Source organism: Palaemon carinicauda, chromosome 19 (assembly GCF_036898095.1).
Source record: "Palaemon carinicauda isolate YSFRI2023 chromosome 19, ASM3689809v2, whole genome shotgun sequence".
NCBI classification, from domain to species: domain Eukaryota; kingdom Metazoa; phylum Arthropoda; class Malacostraca; order Decapoda; family Palaemonidae; genus Palaemon; species Palaemon carinicauda.
The window spans coordinates 23,194,481-23,214,731 of NC_090743.1; the positions used below are offsets into that span (position 1 = coordinate 23,194,481).

At 35.7% G+C, this 20,251-nt stretch overlaps 1 protein-coding gene across 1 annotated transcript in view; it reads left to right on the top strand.

Annotated features, from left to right (window-relative positions):
• Nucleotides 1–20,251, top strand: part of Shab (Shaker cognate b) — a 524,075-nt gene that overhangs the window by 344,407 nt on the left and 159,417 nt on the right. The gene's annotated exons all lie outside the window — the stretch shown is intronic.

Below are 20,251 nucleotides of genomic sequence, written 5' to 3' on the forward strand. Positions count from 1 at the left end.
AAACTAAGACCAAGGAGGGCCAGGCAATGGCTGCTGATAACTCAGCAGGTAGACCTCTATGCCCCTCAAAACCCCCATCTTTAGGTCACAAGGATGGTAACCTTATACACACTATAAGAAACTATCAAGCTTGAGTGGGTCTCGAACCCTAGTCCAGCAGATTGCAAGGCAGGGATGGTTTCAATAGGTTTCTCACTGGCTACATCTCTGCAGAATATTTAAGTAGTGTGTTGACAAAGCATCGATAGTCATTTGGAAATGTCCCCGACTCGCAATCTGTTAGTTGGGAGTTCAAGCACCACTCGTTCCAGTTAGTTTTCTGTATCGTCTTCGTCGTCACCGTCTTGTGAGCTAGGGATGCTTATTTGGGGGGAGTCTTTAGTTCAAATTACTGAATATTCCAAAAGGTGGAATTCGATATTAAATCCCATTGTGGTTGCTATTTACATTGATTAAAATCACCAGTGTTATATATATATATATATATATATATATATATACATATATATACACAGTATATATATATATATATATATATATATATATATATATATATATATGTATATGTGTGTATATATGTGTATGTATGTATGTATGTATATAAATATACACACACATTATATATATATGTATATAACCCATATAATTTATTATGATTTATAATAATTGAGAAACTCACTACTACTACTACTACTACTAGCTAAGCTACAACTCTAGTTGGAAAAGTAGGATGCTATAAGCCCTAAGGATCCAGTGAAGAAAAGAAATAAGGAAATAAACTTGAAGTAATGAGCAATTGAAATGAAATATTTTAAGAAAAGTAGCAATATTAAAATAAACATGTTATATAAAAACTTAAAAAAAAAACGAGAAGAGAAAGGGAATAGTGTGCCTGAGTATACCCTCAAGTAAGAGAACTTTGATAAAATGTCCTATGTTGGAGGGGGTGACTGAACGATTATGCTGATCAAAAATGAAAAATTATTGTCTTGTAATTCAAGTAATTTGGAATAATTTGGAGGTATCTGAATTGAAATTGATTGAACAGTTGTTACTAAACAATGAGTCCAATGATTGAACAGTTGTTACTAAACAATGAGTCCAATGATTGAACAGTTGTTACTAAACAATGAGTCGCGGTGGTAGACGCTGCCAAAAATTATTAGTCTTAAGATTTCCTTGTTTAAGTTACTATTTTGTAATTTTGTTTTTCATATCCATTCGCTATTTTTGATCGGTTGGCAAGAATTTACTCTATGTTGCAATTTAATCTTATAATTTCTTGTATTTCGATCACTATTTTCCGTTGAAATAATTTTGGTATCATCTTGGATTCACATTTTACTACTTTCCTGCAAATCATTCGTAAAGTTTTCTTAGCATTTTCCGTGAATTTTCTTTATTTCATTTCGCTGATTAGCAGCATTTTCTTGAAATTTGTCTACTTGGCATAAACATACAAAACTTTCACATTTTATATATATTTTTAGTGTTTTATAAACACTAACTGAATTCCTAATTTCAATCCAAATATTCACTAAATCGGTTAATATTCCGAAGATAACTTTTACTTCTGAAATGTACAATTAAATTTTCTCCATTTTATCAATACAAGCAGTTGGTGAGCTTCAAAGCATCTAGCCTCACTGCATGCAATGTCAGGGTCTAAATTTAGTTCCCTCTTATTAATAAAACACGGTTGATAGGCCTAAGAAAGTCAGATGACGAGGAGATGGAGATGCAAAAGGTAGCGTAAGGTCAAAGTTCAACTTCATCTCAGTATTGACTTTCTCTGATTCGCTTTTAATTTAATTTTTCAGTTTGCGCAGATTCTCTCTCTCTCTCTCTCTCTCTCTCTCTCTCTCTCTCTCTCTCTCTCTCATATGTATGTATATGTATATATATATATATATATATATATATATATATGTGTGTGTGTGTGTGTGTGCACTCCTTGTGTTTTAATCTTTTAACCTATAGCAAATAGCCAGCATTGCTTTATGAATTTTATTTAATAGTTTCTCTAAAAGTTTTATTCATCCAAAGATATTCGATCTAACGAACAGTGATGTACGTAAGAATATAAATAGTAGATCCCAGTTTTATGAAAACAACTTTTATAGAGTAGAATAATTAATATTTAGCTTTGCTTTCGATTAGTTCAAATTGTATATTCATAAATGAAGAGTGAAAATTGTAACAGGACAGGAACACCCATAAAGAATTACAGTTCTTGGGTAGGCTTCATGCCATGGCCCATACATCGTTAAACGAATATTTGGTGGGAAATGTTTATGAAAGGTGGAATACTATGTCATGTGTATTTTTACGATGGTTAGAGTTTTAGGTTTGTTAATACCTGGAGGGGAACTGTAGCATGTCTGGAGATGTCTGTTAATTGAGTGTGATAGTATAGACAAAGTTATCCTTCATCGCGACAAGACATCTAAAGGTAAGGGCGAAATAATGGAAAGAAAATCAAATGCAAAATTTTCAATCATATTGTAATCTTTCTGTAGATAAAAGTACAATTGGACACAGGAGTACATGGCACACCTAACTCCAATGAAGTTCACCCTGTTGAACCCTTAACAGCAATTAACCAAATAGATAGTGTATGGAGAAATAGCAGAGGCGTTGGGTGGGGATAAACACTGGAACATCCCGCGCAGTAAGTGTGTGGCTGGGTGTACTACCTCAGAGTGAGGTGTACCATGAATTCCTGTGTCCAACTCCACGTTACAACAAAACAAATGTGGGTGTATCAACAATATTTAAAAAAAAAAAAAAATTCTGAAATCTCCCAAGTATGAATTCCATACTGCTTAAATGCAATATTGGAAAAAGTTTCAAATAACTTTGCAGTATAAAACTAGATTGTTACAACAAATCAATTTTATGATGTAATTTGTTTGTTTTCTCCGAAACATCTGCAAAGGGAGGAGCGTAATTGTCAGTACGGTGTTGAGTAGTGGGAGTATCATAAGGTCAAAAGATTGTTTTGAATGAATATATTGGTTTTTTATCGTTATAAAAGTTTTTATTCAAATATTTTTTATCGAATATTGATTTCTAAAAAACAAACTCGTCGACGATAAGCTGAAATACGGTGGATCTTTCAGTTTTACTTAGGTAGTATGCGATTTCAAAATATAGGAGACTTTCAGGTTGTTCATCACAGCTATTGTGGATATTGCCGTATTTGAAACGTTTTCTAGGCGACTTATTGAACATTTGACATTTGAACAAAACACCGGTCCTGAAGATACTTAATGAAAGAGTGATATGAATTATTCAAAGCCTTGAATAAATTTTCTTTATTGGTAGGCGGCCTTTCATAAAACGAAGAAAAGAAGGTGATGAGCATCTAGGCGAAAGATGAACTCGGAATGTGGTAGATGGAATTTGAAAAGTAGAAAAGCGAGCATGATGTACGAGAATTTTGGTGAAATAAATGTAGGTCGATAGATATCTATTTTAGAATTATAGATAAGTGCGTGATAGACTTACGGGACTGTTTTCCTTGTGGTTTTTCATCGCACTGAATCGTCATTATAGTATTTGTTAATTCATCCTCTCACGAATCAGTATGTAGTATAGTGGACAAAAGCTGCATAGTTTACAAGTTAATTCATGAACCTGGCTGAGTAACCTAAGAAGTACGATGAGCTCTTAAGGTACCATTATCCATAAGCATTTTTTTTTTTTTTCAGATTCAATCAGAAGTTGTCCTTATTTTATTGTGTATCCTGTTATTTCCATTGGAATTGGAAAATCCCATGTCTTATATCTTTTGCGTTTTGTTTAGATATGTTGATTATTGTGGTATGAAGCTATTTAATTGAATTCTGAATTTTCTTTTCCGTTCCTATTAAACAGGCCAAGTTTCATAATCGCAGAGAAGCAGATTCCAATTGCAAAATATAAAGCAGACTGGTTTGATCAGCGTTCATTCCATTAGACTGATATTTTAAACATTCAATCCAAAAGAGATGCGTTTTTTATCATTAAAGAGAAGTCCATCAACGCTCATTTTTTGTGTAGACCCAGTCTTCTATAGACCATCCATCCATGTTTCTTCTAAACAAGAAAATAAGTTAAGCTAGAATGTTGAGCAGAAGTTGTTTTATGGTTTGCGTAGAGTAACCAAAAGAAAAATAGAGATAAACTACATTTTGGGCATTTTATCACAAGTCTTTGACCACGACTTTTATTTCTTGTACTGTGTGTATCCAAGCCGTTGTGTGTGAAATAGATTATTATAAAAAGGAACGGAATTCAGATACTGAATGTCTCTCTCACTCTCTCTCTCTCTCTCTCTCTCTCTCTCTCTCTCTCTCTCTCTCTCTCTCTCTCAGTGAAGTATTAAGTAAAATTCCTGTACTTGCTAAGTGTTTCATAGAAAGATAAACGGAATAATATCTAAGAAAGGAAGAAGACAATAGATATGTTTGTCCATCAAAATGAGACAAGCAGACAGTTTAAAGATTATTGTCTAATATTTCATCGTGCACACCTCTTTTGAGTTTTTGTGAAACATATCGGAAATGTTATGTCTTTTAACAAGTCGCCTATTTCATTGCTGAATGTCCTCACAAACCCCAGCTCCTTTATATAGGCCAATGTCATAAATACAAACTAAACTTTGAGAGTCGACGAGCAGTTGCTGGTGATAACGAGACTGGCCAGACTCTGGCCGACAATACAAGGAAGGACGGAAAGTAGAATTAGTATTATCAGATTACCAAGATGAGGACGATGCAAAGACGGCACGGCATCCTTCAGCCCCCCCCCTCTCTCTCTCTCTCTCTCTCTCTCTCTCTCTCTCTCTCTCTCTCCTCTCTCTCTCTCTCTCTCTCTCTCTCTCTCTCTCTCGAAGCATCACCCCTTCCCACCTCATCTCTCATCACCCACGCGAAAGGTTGTCATGGTGAAATTAGAGGTTATTAGAAATCTTTTTTATTTTTTCCCTGACTTTAAAGCCCCATCCTTCCTATTTAAGCCTCCCACCCTTCTATTATCCCAAAAGACGACGTCCTTTTTATTCAGCCCATCTTGAAAAGGTTGGGAATCTCTCTCTCTCTCTCTCTCTCTCTCTCTCTCTCTCTCTCTCGTAGGCCTAAAGATACGATGACTTGAATTTCCTCGAGAGCGTATCTGACTGTTTGGTATAAAGAAATCTTTGAGAAATGTTTGAGCGTTCTTCTGTTTACTATCTCAGGGTGATACAGAAGTTTGTGTTAATTTCTCCCCTTTTCCTGTTTTGATTTACAAATCTCTTTTAGGATTAATGATATGAAATCCAAAAGACATTTTTTCCCATCAAGATATGGATAAAAATAGTCGTAATTTATTTTTCTGTTGAATAAAAAAAATACAAGTTTTCTCGTAATAGGGCATATCTTCTACTGGTCTTGAAAATTTAATTTGTCATAAATCTCATTCCCTTTTTCCTGATATTGTTTTTGTAAGTACTTGGCATCCACTCCTTAACCCACAATTATTAGTCTTCCAGCTTTCCTTTCTGCCTCAGAACACACTCTTTAAAATGAGTTTCATTCTACCGGCTCGAGTTGATATACGACCTCAGTCCTTTTCCTGAAGTTGAATATTCTTTAGTTTTCTTTCCCCCTCTTCTACCCATCACAGTTCTCCTCTAAACCAACCAGCTTTCTAAATTTTGTCGACTTTTACAATATCCATATAGCCTGAATAAGAAACACACTCATATACATGCGTGTATGAATATATACAGATTTTACACACATATACTGTATATATATATATATATATATATATATATATATATATATATATATATATATATATATATATATATATATATGTGTGTGTGTTTGTGTGTGTGTGTGTGTATGTATATATATATATATATATATATATATATGTGTGTGTGTGTGTGTGTGTGTGTATGTATGTATGTATGTATATAGTTTTTTGGGTAGTGGGATGTTGCTAGCGGTGAAGGATAAATGATTTGTGTAAAGGTTAGTTTAACCCGAGATGAGTTGGGGTTCGAATTTTGCTATGCAGTTATTGGGTAGCAGGTTATGCGATATCACAAGGCTAGTTACTGTATGGCCAGTATGGTTATTATATATATATATATATATATATATATATATATATATATATATATATATATATATATATATATATATATATATATATATATATATATATATATATATATTGCATGTTTTGGTAATATATTGCGAGGTTCTGTAACGTTATTTTGTGTGCTAAGGATATTGGTGGATCTTATATTATATTTTAGAGTGTAGGGTGGACATGTCTCTATCTTCCCCTTTTAGGGATATCAATTATTTTGAGTTGTGGAAGACTATCCCAAAATCTCTATTTGGTGTAGTTAAAAGAGTAGCTTCATTTTTGGAGTAGCTTTAAGAAATAGGGCTATTGATAATTGTTATCTGGTATTTCTTTATCTCTTCCTTATATTTCTTTGAGGCCAAAATAGAAATGTTATAGAATCGCAATGTTTTATAGAAGAAAGAAAATGTCTGTCCAATCGTGTACTAATCCTGACGTTAAACATACTTTCACTGCAAATATAATCATTGTTTGCGTTAGTGTCTTAGTTATCATTGAAAGCCAAGGCCACTCGCACCAAACTCTCAAGGTATGTTACAGTTCCCAATGGATGTTTTTGTTTTTTGTTAAGATGAATGAAGTTGAGTAAATGCCCAAGCCTCTTGAGATGGTCATGAGAGTCTATCTACCGTACATCCTGTAAGAGGCTTCAGGTTTCAACATATGTTGTTTAAAATATTTTAACTCGCGATATAACTCTATTTTCTTGCTCGCGGATCCCTACCCATTCCATTTCTCGTTTTGTTCAAGATGTTTGCCGTTAGTGTAGTTATAAATTCCTCTTTCGTTTTAGGTTGCTTTTGCCGTTTCTCTTTGCTAGGTAAAAGAAAATTGAACTAAGAGAAAATTAATTGCGGCTTTTTTCTTCTTGTCTTTTCATGAAAAAAAAAAAGAATGCAAGATTGATTGTTCCAACTAAGACCAACTTACATTTTTGTAATTATGGTTGAATATCTAATGGATTCTTTGTATGATCTTTATGGGGAGTTATTGAAGTATTCGATTTGTGTCTATATATACACACATATATGTTATATATACATATATATATAATATATATATATATATATATATATATATATATATATATATATATATATATATATATATATATATATTATATATATATATGTGTATATATATATATATATATATATATATATATATATATATATATATATATATATATATATATATATATTATAATATGTGTGTTAATGTATTAAAAAAAATCAGATAGCATTGTGAAATTAGATATTTTCGAAAATTAAGCTTTCTATGGTAACTTTATTTTCACTGTTGTAACCTAAAAATATGAATAATGGTATGATCAACTTCATGTTTCTAAATTGTTATATTTATATTTCTTGGTTGAATCTTTCAAATCACTGGCTTTTCAATGCCACGCAAATATAAAGTATTTTGGAAAAGTCTGTCTTATTTATAGTTACCTTTTGTACATTCAATTGTTAAATGATATTCACATAGTTATGCAAAACATCTTTACAATTTTAGGAAATTATAAGTTACTGCTTTTTTTATCATCCGAAAATATATTTGGTTTTCCTTATATTTGTTTTTCTTGTTTCTTCTCAAAACTTTTCCTTATTGCAGGGAAAATATCGTTGGTTTATAAAATCATTTTTTTAGAAGACATAATTCAAGCTGTCAATATTGGTGTTCCTAAGATGTGAGCATTTGTACCCGACGAACTCTGCAAGCACGGTCGAAAAATATATATCAAATACCTAGTCATAAAACTGTCAGTTTTATTTGCCTTGAAAATTCTCTCTCTCTCTCTCTCTCTCTCTCTCTCTCTCTCTCTCTCTCTCTCTCTCTCTCTCTCTCTCTCTCTCTCTCTCTCTCTCTCTCTCTCTCTCCAGCGTCAGACTTTATGGTTAAAAAACAAATAATTATATTATTTCCCCTTGTGTCATTCATCCTTAGGGATGTTGAAATTGTGACCAAATATATCGGCTGGTGTTGGTATTTATTATGATTGACGTGAACGTGATATAAGCATTTTTTGTATTTGAATTGATACGTACATTACATGAAACTCTGTGATCAGTTGGACTACCATCAGTCAGCCATACCCTTTGGTGCAGCATGTTGTCGTATGCATATGTTCTTATATTTTTTTTTTTTAACTTTTGAAATGATTTTAGACCATTATCTTTTGTTCTTTGTAAATTCTTAGTTAAGGTGATATTGATAATCATAATAATAAGTTTATAAATTATTTGATTAACTGATTAGATTAAGGATGCTTTTTATATACAATAATAGCTACCTGTCTGATTATTAAGTCAACAACTCCATTGCTATTGGTTTGATTTTTTTTTTATGATTACCATATCACCTTTTTATTGGAGTTATATTTCCCTTCTCGTGAGCATTAGTACTTTGTCTTTATGAACTGTATTATCACTATTACTCTTACTTCTAATAGGCGTGCTACTACTGCTATTACTACCAATTGTAGTACTATGACGTGTTTCTCTAGTAAAAACTTGAGAAAATGGTTTGTTGATATTTCTTTAACACCTGATAAAGTCCAGAACAGGTAAAGGAGAAGCCAAGGTCTATGGATTGAAACATCCAGTGACTCGCGATTGCCCAACGCCATGACGTCACCCAATCTCTTTTCTCTTCGTCTTTAGAGATTTGTCAATATTTCTTCCCTTCCGTTTACCACTTGTCACTCTCTCGTACGTCAAATACTGGAGATCTCTTGCCCATTTAATGGGCATTTCCTTACGTTATGCCTCTGAGACGTTTTTATGTAGGATCTTTCTCTGAGAATTTGGTTCATGATACTCCCGTTCTACCCCCTAATAAGCTGTCTGGGGTTATGAGTGTTCCAGTGAGAGTAAGTCGGAGAGGTGTGTCAACATGCGGTTTTCAGAGGAGAGAGGATGTAAGTTTGTACCGGATAAGTGTTTTTCAAGTGCGAGATGATTGAAAGTTTCGTGTAGTTATGCTTTTCTTCTGTAGAGATTTTCAAGTGCTGAGTTTGTAAAGAGAGGAGTCGATCGTGTAGAAATTGTTAAGGACATGTTTCCAGTGTATGAATGATTAAGAGGAGGTACTCTTATGTCTTAGGTAAACATAAATAGATAAATGAATATATATATATATATATATATATATATATATATATATATATATATATATATATATATACACGTATATATATATATATATATATATATATATATATATATATACGTATATATATACATATATATATATATATATATATATATATATATATATATATATATATACTGTATATATATACGTATATATGTATACGTATATATATATATATATATATATATATATATATATATATATATATATATATATATATACAGAATTGTATATCGTAGAAGATACTTAATTAATTAAGCAAAGGACAATTATTTATAATGGGAAACAGCAATGACCTTTGTCAGTTTATCCGTCCGTCACACTTGTTGAGTTCGTAACTCCATTGATAATCGTTTGGTTCATGTTACAATCTCTTGTTTATTGAGATAACTTTTCCTATCTCCAAGTAAACTGGACTACTACTACTACTACTACTACTACTACTACTACTACTACTACTACTACTACTACTACTACTGTGGAGGATTTATTTTGCTTTATTTTTATTTTTGTTTTGCCAAATCCTGTGTGAGAGAGAGAGAGAGAGAGAGAGAGAGAGAGAGAGAGAGAGAGAGAGAGAGAGAGAGAGAGAGAGAGAGAGAGAGAGATATTGTGTTAGCGAGCGAAAGTAGTTAGTGTAACGATCGTTTGTGGTGAGGAAGACTGTTGGTATAAATGAGATTGTTTGTTTACATTTTTAGTAAGGTTACGACAGTGGTGAATGTTTCGGAGCGAATGCTTTTTTTATTTGACTGCAGCATAAGGCAGTTGTGTGAGAGCTGGATTACATTTATATTTTTTTGACCAGCGTGGAAGTGGTTTTTGATTTTCAAAGTAAGTACAGTTTTGTTTATCTTTGCTTGTCGTGATTGTGAATGATAGGAACAATTTATTATTTATCTTTGATTATAGTGCGATAGTTCAGTTAGCTAGAAGTGTTCGTAAGTGTTTTTCTTTTTTATTTTGGCAGGCTGCGATTCCTCCTTTGGAGAGACCGAATTTTGAAAGTGGATTTATTGTTGATGACCTGGCCTGTATTAAGATTTTGTTTGTACTGCTCATTTGACTGCTCAACTGTTGACGACCTGGCCTGTGTATTTGGATTGATGATGATGATGATGATGACGATGATGATGATGATGATGATGATGATGATACTGGCACCTGTGACTCAAGGAGTTGAGGCCGATATGGCATAGAGAGAGAGACTCCTGTTTACCATATAGTGGTAGTTTGCCGTGAAAAGACAGTTCGGCTTGTGTGTGGCGTCAGTGCTGGTGTCGCAATATTTATAAACATATATTTTGAGTTGGTGTGCGGTTTAGATTTAAGTTTGTTAGGGTTTTTTGCGTTTATTTGGATGGGGTTTATGGTATATATAGTGTAAAGTTTTTGATGCTGGTGATTCTAGTTTAAAGTGTTAAGTTTTGATTAGTTTAAAGTTTTTTTTGGATGGTTTGGTTTGATTTATTATAGTTTGTAAGAAATATATAGTTTTAAGGTCATGTTTTTGTTTTGTTTTTGTCCTTTTGTCCAAGAGTCCCGCTGCTGATAACGTAAGGGGAAAGGTTGTATTGAGGAGACATTGGTCTGTTTAGAGTGATTCAAGGGTGTGGGGGTTGTTTTTGCAACATCCCGCCACATTATTTTGGCGCCCGAACAGGGACTACTGAGGCGGGACTGATAGCTGGACTCTTGGACGAAGGACTGATAGGATAAGATATTAGATATAAGGTTGATGAAAAATGGAAGAGCAGAACAAGTTACTGAAGGAGGAATTGCGGCTGAGTAAGGAGCGTGAGGAGAGGTTGCTAATAGAGAATGAGAGGTTGAACTGGGAGAATGCGGCGATGCAGAAGGAGCTTAGGGAGTTAAAGGGGACAGTAGAGAGAGTGGAAGAATGTGTTGAGATGAGGATGCGAGAGAATGAAGAACGAATGGAAGATATGATGGGGCAAGTCATGGGGATGATGAAAACTATAATGGGTGAAGGTGCAGTCGGAGGAGTGTCCTCAGCTTCGGGTAATGGGTTGGTAGTGAAAGAGAAGGTTAAGGTAGGTGATAATGGGAAAGGAAGTGATAGTGATAGTAGTAATAGTGATGGTGATATTGAAGATAAGGGAATTAGGCATAGTAAGGATGAACAGAAAGGTGAGAGGAAAGATGAAAGGAAAGGTAAAAGTGATGTGAAGAAAGGGAAGAAAAAGTATCAGGCTGATAGCAAGGACGATCGTGAATGGGTGAAAGTGGTAAGTAAGAAAAAGGGTAAGAAAGGAATGGTTAAGGATAGGAATTTAAGTGTGGAAGTGGATTCATTATATTCGAATGAGGAAGAAGGTAACAAGGGAGTAGACAGTGATGATAGCAGTGAGAATGAACGTGATGTGTGTAAGACTGTGTTTATGAGAGAGGTACCTCGGTGTGAAAGGTTCAATGAGCATAGCAGTAGGGATGTAAATGATTTTTTCAAGGAGTATGAGAGGTATTGTCAGGATAAGTATGGTGATAGTAAAAGAGTTTGGGCTAGGGAGTTAGGAGAATATTTGACTGGGTATTTGTTGACGATGTATGGAGTGATAATGAGTGTAGGGGACGTTGATTATGAAAGTGTGAAAACGAGAATAATTGAGCAGGTAAAACGTATGAAAGGGAGTGTTAAGTATAAGCGTAAGAATGATTTTGATGAGGCAAGGATGAATGCAGGAGAAGCTATATCAATGTACGTATGTAGGTTGGAAACTTTAGCTAGGAAGAAGTATGGGGATGAAGGTATAAATGAGAATAAGGAGTTAATGAGGAAGTTTTTGGCTACTGTACCCGAGAATGTTGCTGAGTTTGTAAATTTGAAACGGAAGGAGAAAATGAGGTGGACGAAAGAAAGATTGACATGGGATGATATTTTAGAGATAGTTGAGGATTACGAGTTGGATAGGTGTATGAAAGAAAGTAAATCTGTGAGTGTAAGAACTGGAATGGAGGAAAGTGTGCCAGAATTTGTTAGTTTTAGAGATGCTGTTATGAGAGGACCGATGAGGGTAGCTGATAGTGTAGTAGATAGGAGTGTTAGGGCGAGTAATGTGGGAATACCTGTAAGGACAAATGAAGGGTTTAGGCAAAGGAATCAGGTTTGGAGGGATAGGAGTGCTAGTGCGCCGCAAGATAGGTCAGGTAGTTGTATCCGTGAAGAGAAGTGTTATAGATGTGGGAAAGTAGGACATAAGAAGAATGAATGTAGATGGGCTCTTGGTGCTTGTTTTGGATGTGGTGAGGTAGGGCATAGAATTAGCGAGTGCACGAAAGAGAAAGGGGTAAAATGTTATCGGTGTGGTATGACAGGGCACATAGCGAGTGGATGTCGGAGTAATCATACAAATGTGATTTGCGGTAATTGTGGTAAGGATGGGCATTATGCTAGAATGTGCAAGGAGCCACGGGGTAAGTGTACTGAATGTGGTGCAGATGGGCATGTAGCTAGGGTATGTAGGAAGAAGGGAGGAAATCAGCCAGGATGTTCGGGAAACTAGAGTGTAAGAGGGTTCAGCTGGGTGAGTCCTCGAGTGTGTGCGGAGTGAATGTGATGCATGTTCGTGAAGGTTTATTACATGAAGACGTGATGGGCGAAAGAGCTTATGACTGCATGAGTGCAAAAGTAAATTTTAATGGAATAGAGCTAGTTGGTCTGATTGATACTGGTTGTGGTGTCAATTTAATGTTTAGGAATGCATACGATAAGGTAAGGGATGTGTGTGAATTTAGGGGGTGTAAAGGTGAAGTGAAAGGGATCGGTAATTTAAGTATGTCTGTGCAAGGAAAGTTACGAGAAAATGTTATGATTGGGGGGCTGATGATGGAAGATAATGATTTTTATGTGGTTGAGGGCGTAAATGACAAATACGATGAGTTGTTAGGTTATAACTTCTTGAAAAAATGCGGTATGATTGTACATCCTAGTGTAAATATGATAGAGATGAAAGTTAAGGGTAAATTTTGTGGGGAATTTTATTTGAATGAAGATGGTAGTGTATGTACGAAGGTATGGAAAGGTGTGCCGTTAATAGCAAAAGAAGGTGTTAAATTGTCTAAAGATGCGAGTGAGGTTGTCAGTGTAAAAGTTGCATGGCCGAATAGTCTGGGAATTGCCAATAGTGACAATTGTGAATATGTAGTGGAAGGTTCGGAAGCAAGTAATTTGGTGAAAGCAAGTGTGCATGTGTATGATGGTATTTTGAATTTGCAGGAGCCGAAGGTGTATGTGAGCTTGTTGCCGACTGTATGGAGGAAGAGAATACGGGGTATACGTGAGGGTGATTGGATGGGATGTATGTATACGTTGGTCAATGTAGAGGATGAAAGGTATGTTAAATTGAGACGGGTTATGACGGGTAAGATAAAGCCGGATGACGATTGGGACTATGAAAGTTTGAAAGAAAGAATTAATGTAGATGAGAATATAAGTGAGGGGGAAAGGGAACAATTGTATAGGATGTTATGGGATAGACGGAGAGTTTTGAGTCGCGGTGACGAGGATTGTGGGGGATCAAAGCTGCCTGAATTTAAGATAGTTCTTAGTAATGATACCCCCATATATCAGCGTCCCCGACATTTTTCTCCGCCTATTGCCAGAGAAATAGAAGAGCAGTGCCAGGAGTTAGAACAAATGGGTGTAATAGAAAGGAGTGAGAGTGCCTGGAATAGCCCTATTGTACCTGTAAGAAAGCCGGATGGAAGTTTACGGATGTGTATTGATTATAGGAAGGTGAATGAAGTAACTGTTAAAGAACGTTTTCCGATGAATGTAGTGTCTGACTGTGTGTATAAGATGCATGGTATGAAAGTTTTTACAAAGTTAGATTTAGTTAGGGGCTATTACCAGATGCCTCTGGCAGAGGGGAGCAGGCCCATTACGGCATTTTCAAGTAGAAGTTGTCATTTTCAGTTTAAAAGATTAAGTTTTGGCCTTGCTAATGCGCCTGCTGCCTTCCAGAGGGCGATGAATGTAGTTTTGGCTGGGTTTGATAGACAGAAGGTGACTGTTTTTATTGATGATATTTTGATTGCTAGTGAGACAGTTGAGGAACACATGCAGTTGCTTGAAGCAGTATTAGAACGGTTGATAGAAGTTGGGGTGAAAGTTAAGCTTGAAAAGTGTACATGGTTGGCCGGGGAGGTGGAATTTCTTGGGCATGTGGTGAGTGAATCGGGTATAAGGAAGAGTGAAAAGTTTGTGAGTAAGGTGAGAGAGTTTCCACGTCCTCATACGGTGCGTGAGTTGAGAGGGTTTCTTGGGTTAATTGAATTTGGTCGGAAGTTTGTCAGAGATTGTTCGGGAATAGGGAAGCCTTTGAATGAGTGGACAGGTAAGAGAAATAGTACGAGACTGAAATGGGATGAGCGTATGATTGAAGCATTTGAAAACTTGAAAGAAGAGGCTGCGAGAGACGTCACTTTGGCTTTTCCCGATTATAGTGAACATGCGAGTATGCTAGAGTTATATACGGATGCTAGTGGGATTAGTATGGGCGGTTGCTTGGTTCAAATGCAAAGAATAAACGGAGATGAACAGTTGAGAGTGATAGCGTATGTAAGTAAAGCATTTAATAAGGCTGAGCGAAAGTATTCCACGATTGAAAGGGAGTTGGCTGCGATAAGGTTTTGCGTGAAAGCGTTGAAGGTATTTTTGTATGGTGTGAAATTTATTGTGCGTACTGACCATCAGCCCCTAGTGTACATGATTAGGAAAGAGTCTGTGAATGCTAGAGTTGCGAGGACAATAGAGGATTTGAATGAATTTGACTTTAAGCTAGAATATGTACCTGGGAGTAAGAACGTGATAGCAGATGCGATGTCAAGAATGCATGGTAAGATAGAAGAGAGTAGCGAGAATGATAGTAATTTTGAAAGGTTGCCGGAAGATTTAATGGTGGTACAAAGTTTTGAAGGGGATGACATGGTGTATAAATGTATTTTGTGTGGGTTAAATAAGGTTAAATTGAAGGGTTTGAATAGGGATATACCTGCTAGTATAGATGAGCTTAGAATGAGTGTTAGGAATGAAGTATCAAAAGAAATGGCATATAAGGAGGAGGATAGTATGCTTGAGGGTGAATTGTTATCAAAAGTATTGTTGGTAGTAAGTAAGTTATATGGTGTCACTGTTTATTTGTATTTTGGGTGGAATCGTCCGATGCAGTACCGAGCAAATAAAGAGACTGAAAGGGAGTATATATTGAGGTTACAATGTAATGAAAGATGTTGCAAGTTGTTGAGTAAGAAGGAGGATTGTCCGAGTGATTTGAATCAGAGTGGTATGAGCATAGAAGATAGCGAAGATGACCATGGGTGTGATAAGGATGACCCTATTGATAGGAGAGTAAACATTTGTATGCATGGTGTAAAAGGGAGAATGATGACGTATGTGGGTATAAATGAGAATGAATACTGTAGTTTAATTGATACAGGTGCACAAGTGTCATTAGTGAATATGTCTGTTATCAAGGAAATAGAGCGGTACAATTGGGAAGTGAAACGGCAATGTACGAGTGTGAGAATTCATGGGATAGGTAAAGGAAGTTTGCTAGTTTGGGAAGAAGTGCGTTTGAAAGTAAAACTGGGAAGTATGGAGGTGGAACATAATTTTATTGTAATGGGAGAGAATGAGATGCCTAGTTGTTTTTTGATAGGAATTGACTTTTTAAGATTGCATGATTTATCAGTTGATATTGGTAGTGGTTTGCTTCTGAAAAATGGATGGGAAGTAGTTGTGATAGAAGATAATAGTGTATTTATGGCGAATTTTGTTGGCATGGTTGATATTACGAGGAGTGAGGATGATCTACTGACTAAAGAGGAGGTGGAAGAAATGCAAGATGAATGTGAGGAAATTAAAAGGTTACGTGAATGTATGTTGAATAGTATTGAGGTAGAAGAATGGTCGTCTGATTTAGAGGTGTATAAGAAAGTTAGTAAGAGACTTATTGTGTGTAAGAATATAGTTTATTTTCTACATAAAGGAATGGATGAAGATATATATGTTCCTGTGTTTCCAATGCATGCAGCAGTAAGTATGTGTATGTTAGTGCATGACAGATATGGGCATATGGGTAAGAATAAATTATGGGAATGCATGCGTGAGAGATTGTTTACACCTGGGTTGAGTCAGATATGTAAGGATGTAGCGACTACGTGTGAAGATTGCCAGAAAGGGAAGTATCAGAGAGTGCATGCTAATCCGCCTGTTTTGAGATTACGTATGAAAGAACCATTTGAGATGTTTGTGATTGATTGTGTTTCGTTGCCTGTGACTGCGAGAAGACATGTGGGAATGATTGTTATGGTTGATCACATGAGTAAATTTACCTATGCAATACCCATCAAGGATAAACGGAGCGAGACTGTTGCAAGAATGGTTGGTCAAGTGATGTTGCCGATGTGTGTGTGTAAGCCTGTGAGAATGTTAAGTGATAATGGCCCTGAGTTTGTTGGATGGGAGTTTGAGCAGATGTTAAGAGAATGGGGTATTGAACATGTGTATTCGACTCCTTATATGCCAAGTGCGAATGGGTTGGCTGAAAGGACTGTAAGAACATTAACTGAAATTTTGCGAATGATGAGTACATGTGGTAATGATTGGGATTTGTATGTTGATAGAGCGTTGTGGGCTTACAATGCAACAGTGCATAAGAGTACGGGTATGTCTCCATGTAAGTTTGTTTTAAATTTTGAAAAGATAATAAGACCGAGGTTGGGTGTGTCGGAGGATGATAGAGATGTGTGGAGGAAAGCAAATAAGAGGTTTGAAAGCTTTAAAGTTGGTGAGAGAGTGATGAAAGAAGTAATTGAAAAGGGTAGAATGAATGTAAATAAGGTGCGTGATAAATTTGAAGGTCCCTATGATGTGTTAGAAGTTGGTTCGAGTGGATTAAGTTACGTTTTGGGTAAGTTGTGTGTGGGTGGTATTGTGGAAAAAATTAGGGCCCACCACAACCAGTTGCGTAAATGGAAAGAGGTACCTGAGTATATCCAAGAGAATGGGATGAGTAAATGGTTGAAAAGGAACAAGGGTGAACCTAGTATGTATGAGGACTTAGGTCTGGAAGGTAAACAGTTAGTGTTAGTAGAATATAAGAAAAGGAAGAATACAAGAGCTTTAAGTAAAGATGAAAGAAGGGGAAATTTTATAAGTAAAAGTGAAAATAGAAATAAGTATGACAAGGGTGTAAATGTGCAAGTGTGTATGGAAGATAAATGTGTTAATACAGATGAATCATGGCTGAGTATGAATGATACCTATAGTGTGTGTGGCTTTTCCTTAGGTGATGTAAAAGAAAGGATGACGAATGCGAGAGTGAGAGATAGGAGAATGATTAGTAGTATGAATGAATCTTTTACTAAAGTTGAGAATGTTTTTGATGAAATGGATGAACTGTTTACAGAAATGAGTGTAATTATAGGGCCAGATGAGAACGAGGTAGATATGATTGTACATGATATATTAGATGATAGGGATTTAGATAGGAATAGTGTTAATGTAGCTAATGATTGTGATAAGGAAGAAGTGAATGAGAGAGTATATGGAGGCCCAGTTACTCGGAGTAGAGGTCCCGTTCCCGACTGCGACTGGGTTATGAAAAAAATAATGTAAGTGTTGTGTGAGAAGGATTTGGCAAAGTAAGGGGGGAGGAATGTGGAGGATTTATTTTGCTTTATTTTTATTTTTGTTTTGCCAAATCCTGTGTGAGAGAGAGAGAGAGAGAGAGAGAGAGAGAGAGAGAGAGAGAGAGAGAGAGAGAGAGAGAGAGAGAGAGAGAGAGAGAGATATTGTGTTAGCGAGCGAAAGTAGTTAGTGTAACGATCGTTTGTGGTGAGGAAGACTGTTGGTATAAATGAGATTGTTTGTTTACATTTTTAGTCAGCCATACCCTTTGGTGCAGCATGTTGTCGTATGCATATGTTCTTATATTTTTTTTTTAACTTTTGAAATGATTTTAGACCATTATCTTTTGTTCTTTGTAAATTCTTAGTTAAGGTGATATTGATAATCATAATAATAAGTTTATAAATTATTTGATTAACTGATTAGATTAAGGATGCTTTTTATATACAATAATAGCTACCTGTCTGATTATTAAGTCAACAACTCCATTGCTATTGGTTTGATTTTTTTTTTATGATTACCATATCACCTTTTTATTGGAGTTATATTTCCCTTCTCGTGAGCATTAGTACTTTGTCTTTATGAACTGTATTATCACTATTACTCTTACTTCTAATAGGCGTGCTACTACTGCTATTACTACCAATTGTAGTACTATGACGTGTTTCTCTAGTAAAAACTTGAGAAAATGGTTTGTTGATATTTCTTTAACACCTGATAAAGTCCAGAACAGGTAAAGGAGAAGCCAAGGTCTATGGATTGAAACATCCAGTGACTCGCGATTGCCCAACGCCATGACGTCACCCAATCTCTTTTCTCTTCGTCTTTAGAGATTTGTCAATATTTCTTCCCTTCCGTTTACCACTTGTCACTCTCTCGTACGTCAAATACTGGAGATCTCTTGCCCATTTAATGGGCATTTCCTTACGTTATGCCTCTGAGACGTTTTTATGTAGGATCTTTCTCTGAGAATTTGGTTCATGATACTCCCGTTCTACCCCCTAATAAGCTGTCTGGGGTTATGAGTGTTCCAGTGAGAGTAAGTCGGAGAGGTGTGTCAACATGCGGTTTTCAGAGGAGAGAGGATGTAAGTTTGTACTGGATAAGTGTTTTTCAAGTGCGAGATGATTGAAAGTTTCGTGTAGTTATGCTTTTCTTCTGTAGAGATTTTCAAGTGCTGAGTTTGTAAAGAGAGGAGTCGATCGTGTAGAAATTGTTAAGGACATGTTTCCAGTGTATGAATGATTAAGAGGAGGTACTCTTATGTCTTAGGTAAACATAAATAGATAAATGAATATATATATATATATATATATGTATATATATATATATATATATATATATATATATATATATATATATATATATATATATACGTATATATATATATATACGTATATATATATATATATATATATATATATATATATATATATATATATATATATATATATATATATATACAGAATTGTATATCGTAGAAGATACTTAATTAATTAAGCAAAGGACAATTATTTATAATGGGAAACAGCAATGACCTTTGTCAGTTTATCCGTCCGTCACACTTGTTGAGTTCGTAACTCCATTGATAATCGTTTGGTTCATGTTACAATCTCTTGTTTATTGAGATAACTTTTCCTATCTCCAAGTAAACTGGACTACTACTACTACTACTACTACTACTACTACTACTACTACTACTACTACTACTACTACTACTACTACTAAAGATGCGATGCATTAAAAGAAACAAAGGTAACGGCATGATGCTGTTCCTCTCTCACTCTGTAAAGATGCATGCACATTCCCCTTCCCCCCTCGGGCGCACGCTGCATAAATACCAGAACAGGTAAAGGGGCCAAGGTCTGTTGATTGAAACATTCAGCGAGTGACTAGCTATTGCCTAACGCCGTGACGTCGACCTGCCTCGTCGCTTCTCGTCCTCGTCAGAGATTTGTCAATACGTGTTCCCTTCCAGCTGCCACCTGTCACTCTCCCGTACATCAAATACTGGGCATATCTTGCCCATTTAATGGGTGCTTCCTTACCCCTTGGGATGCTCCTATGGAATCTTCTTCTGACAAGTCGTTGGAGAAGGTTATTCCAGTTTTGCCAATAATGAACTGTCGGGGGTATTAAGTAGGCCTCTGTGTTCCAGTGTATGTTTTAGGAAAGGTGTTGTCAGAGGAGAGAAGATGTAAGCGTGTGTGTTTGTGCATGTGTTTGCCGGAAAATCATGTTTTAAGCACGAGAAGGTTGATTGATCATTTTTCGTCGTTGAATTTTTCAAGTACCGGAGTGTTTAACTAGAAG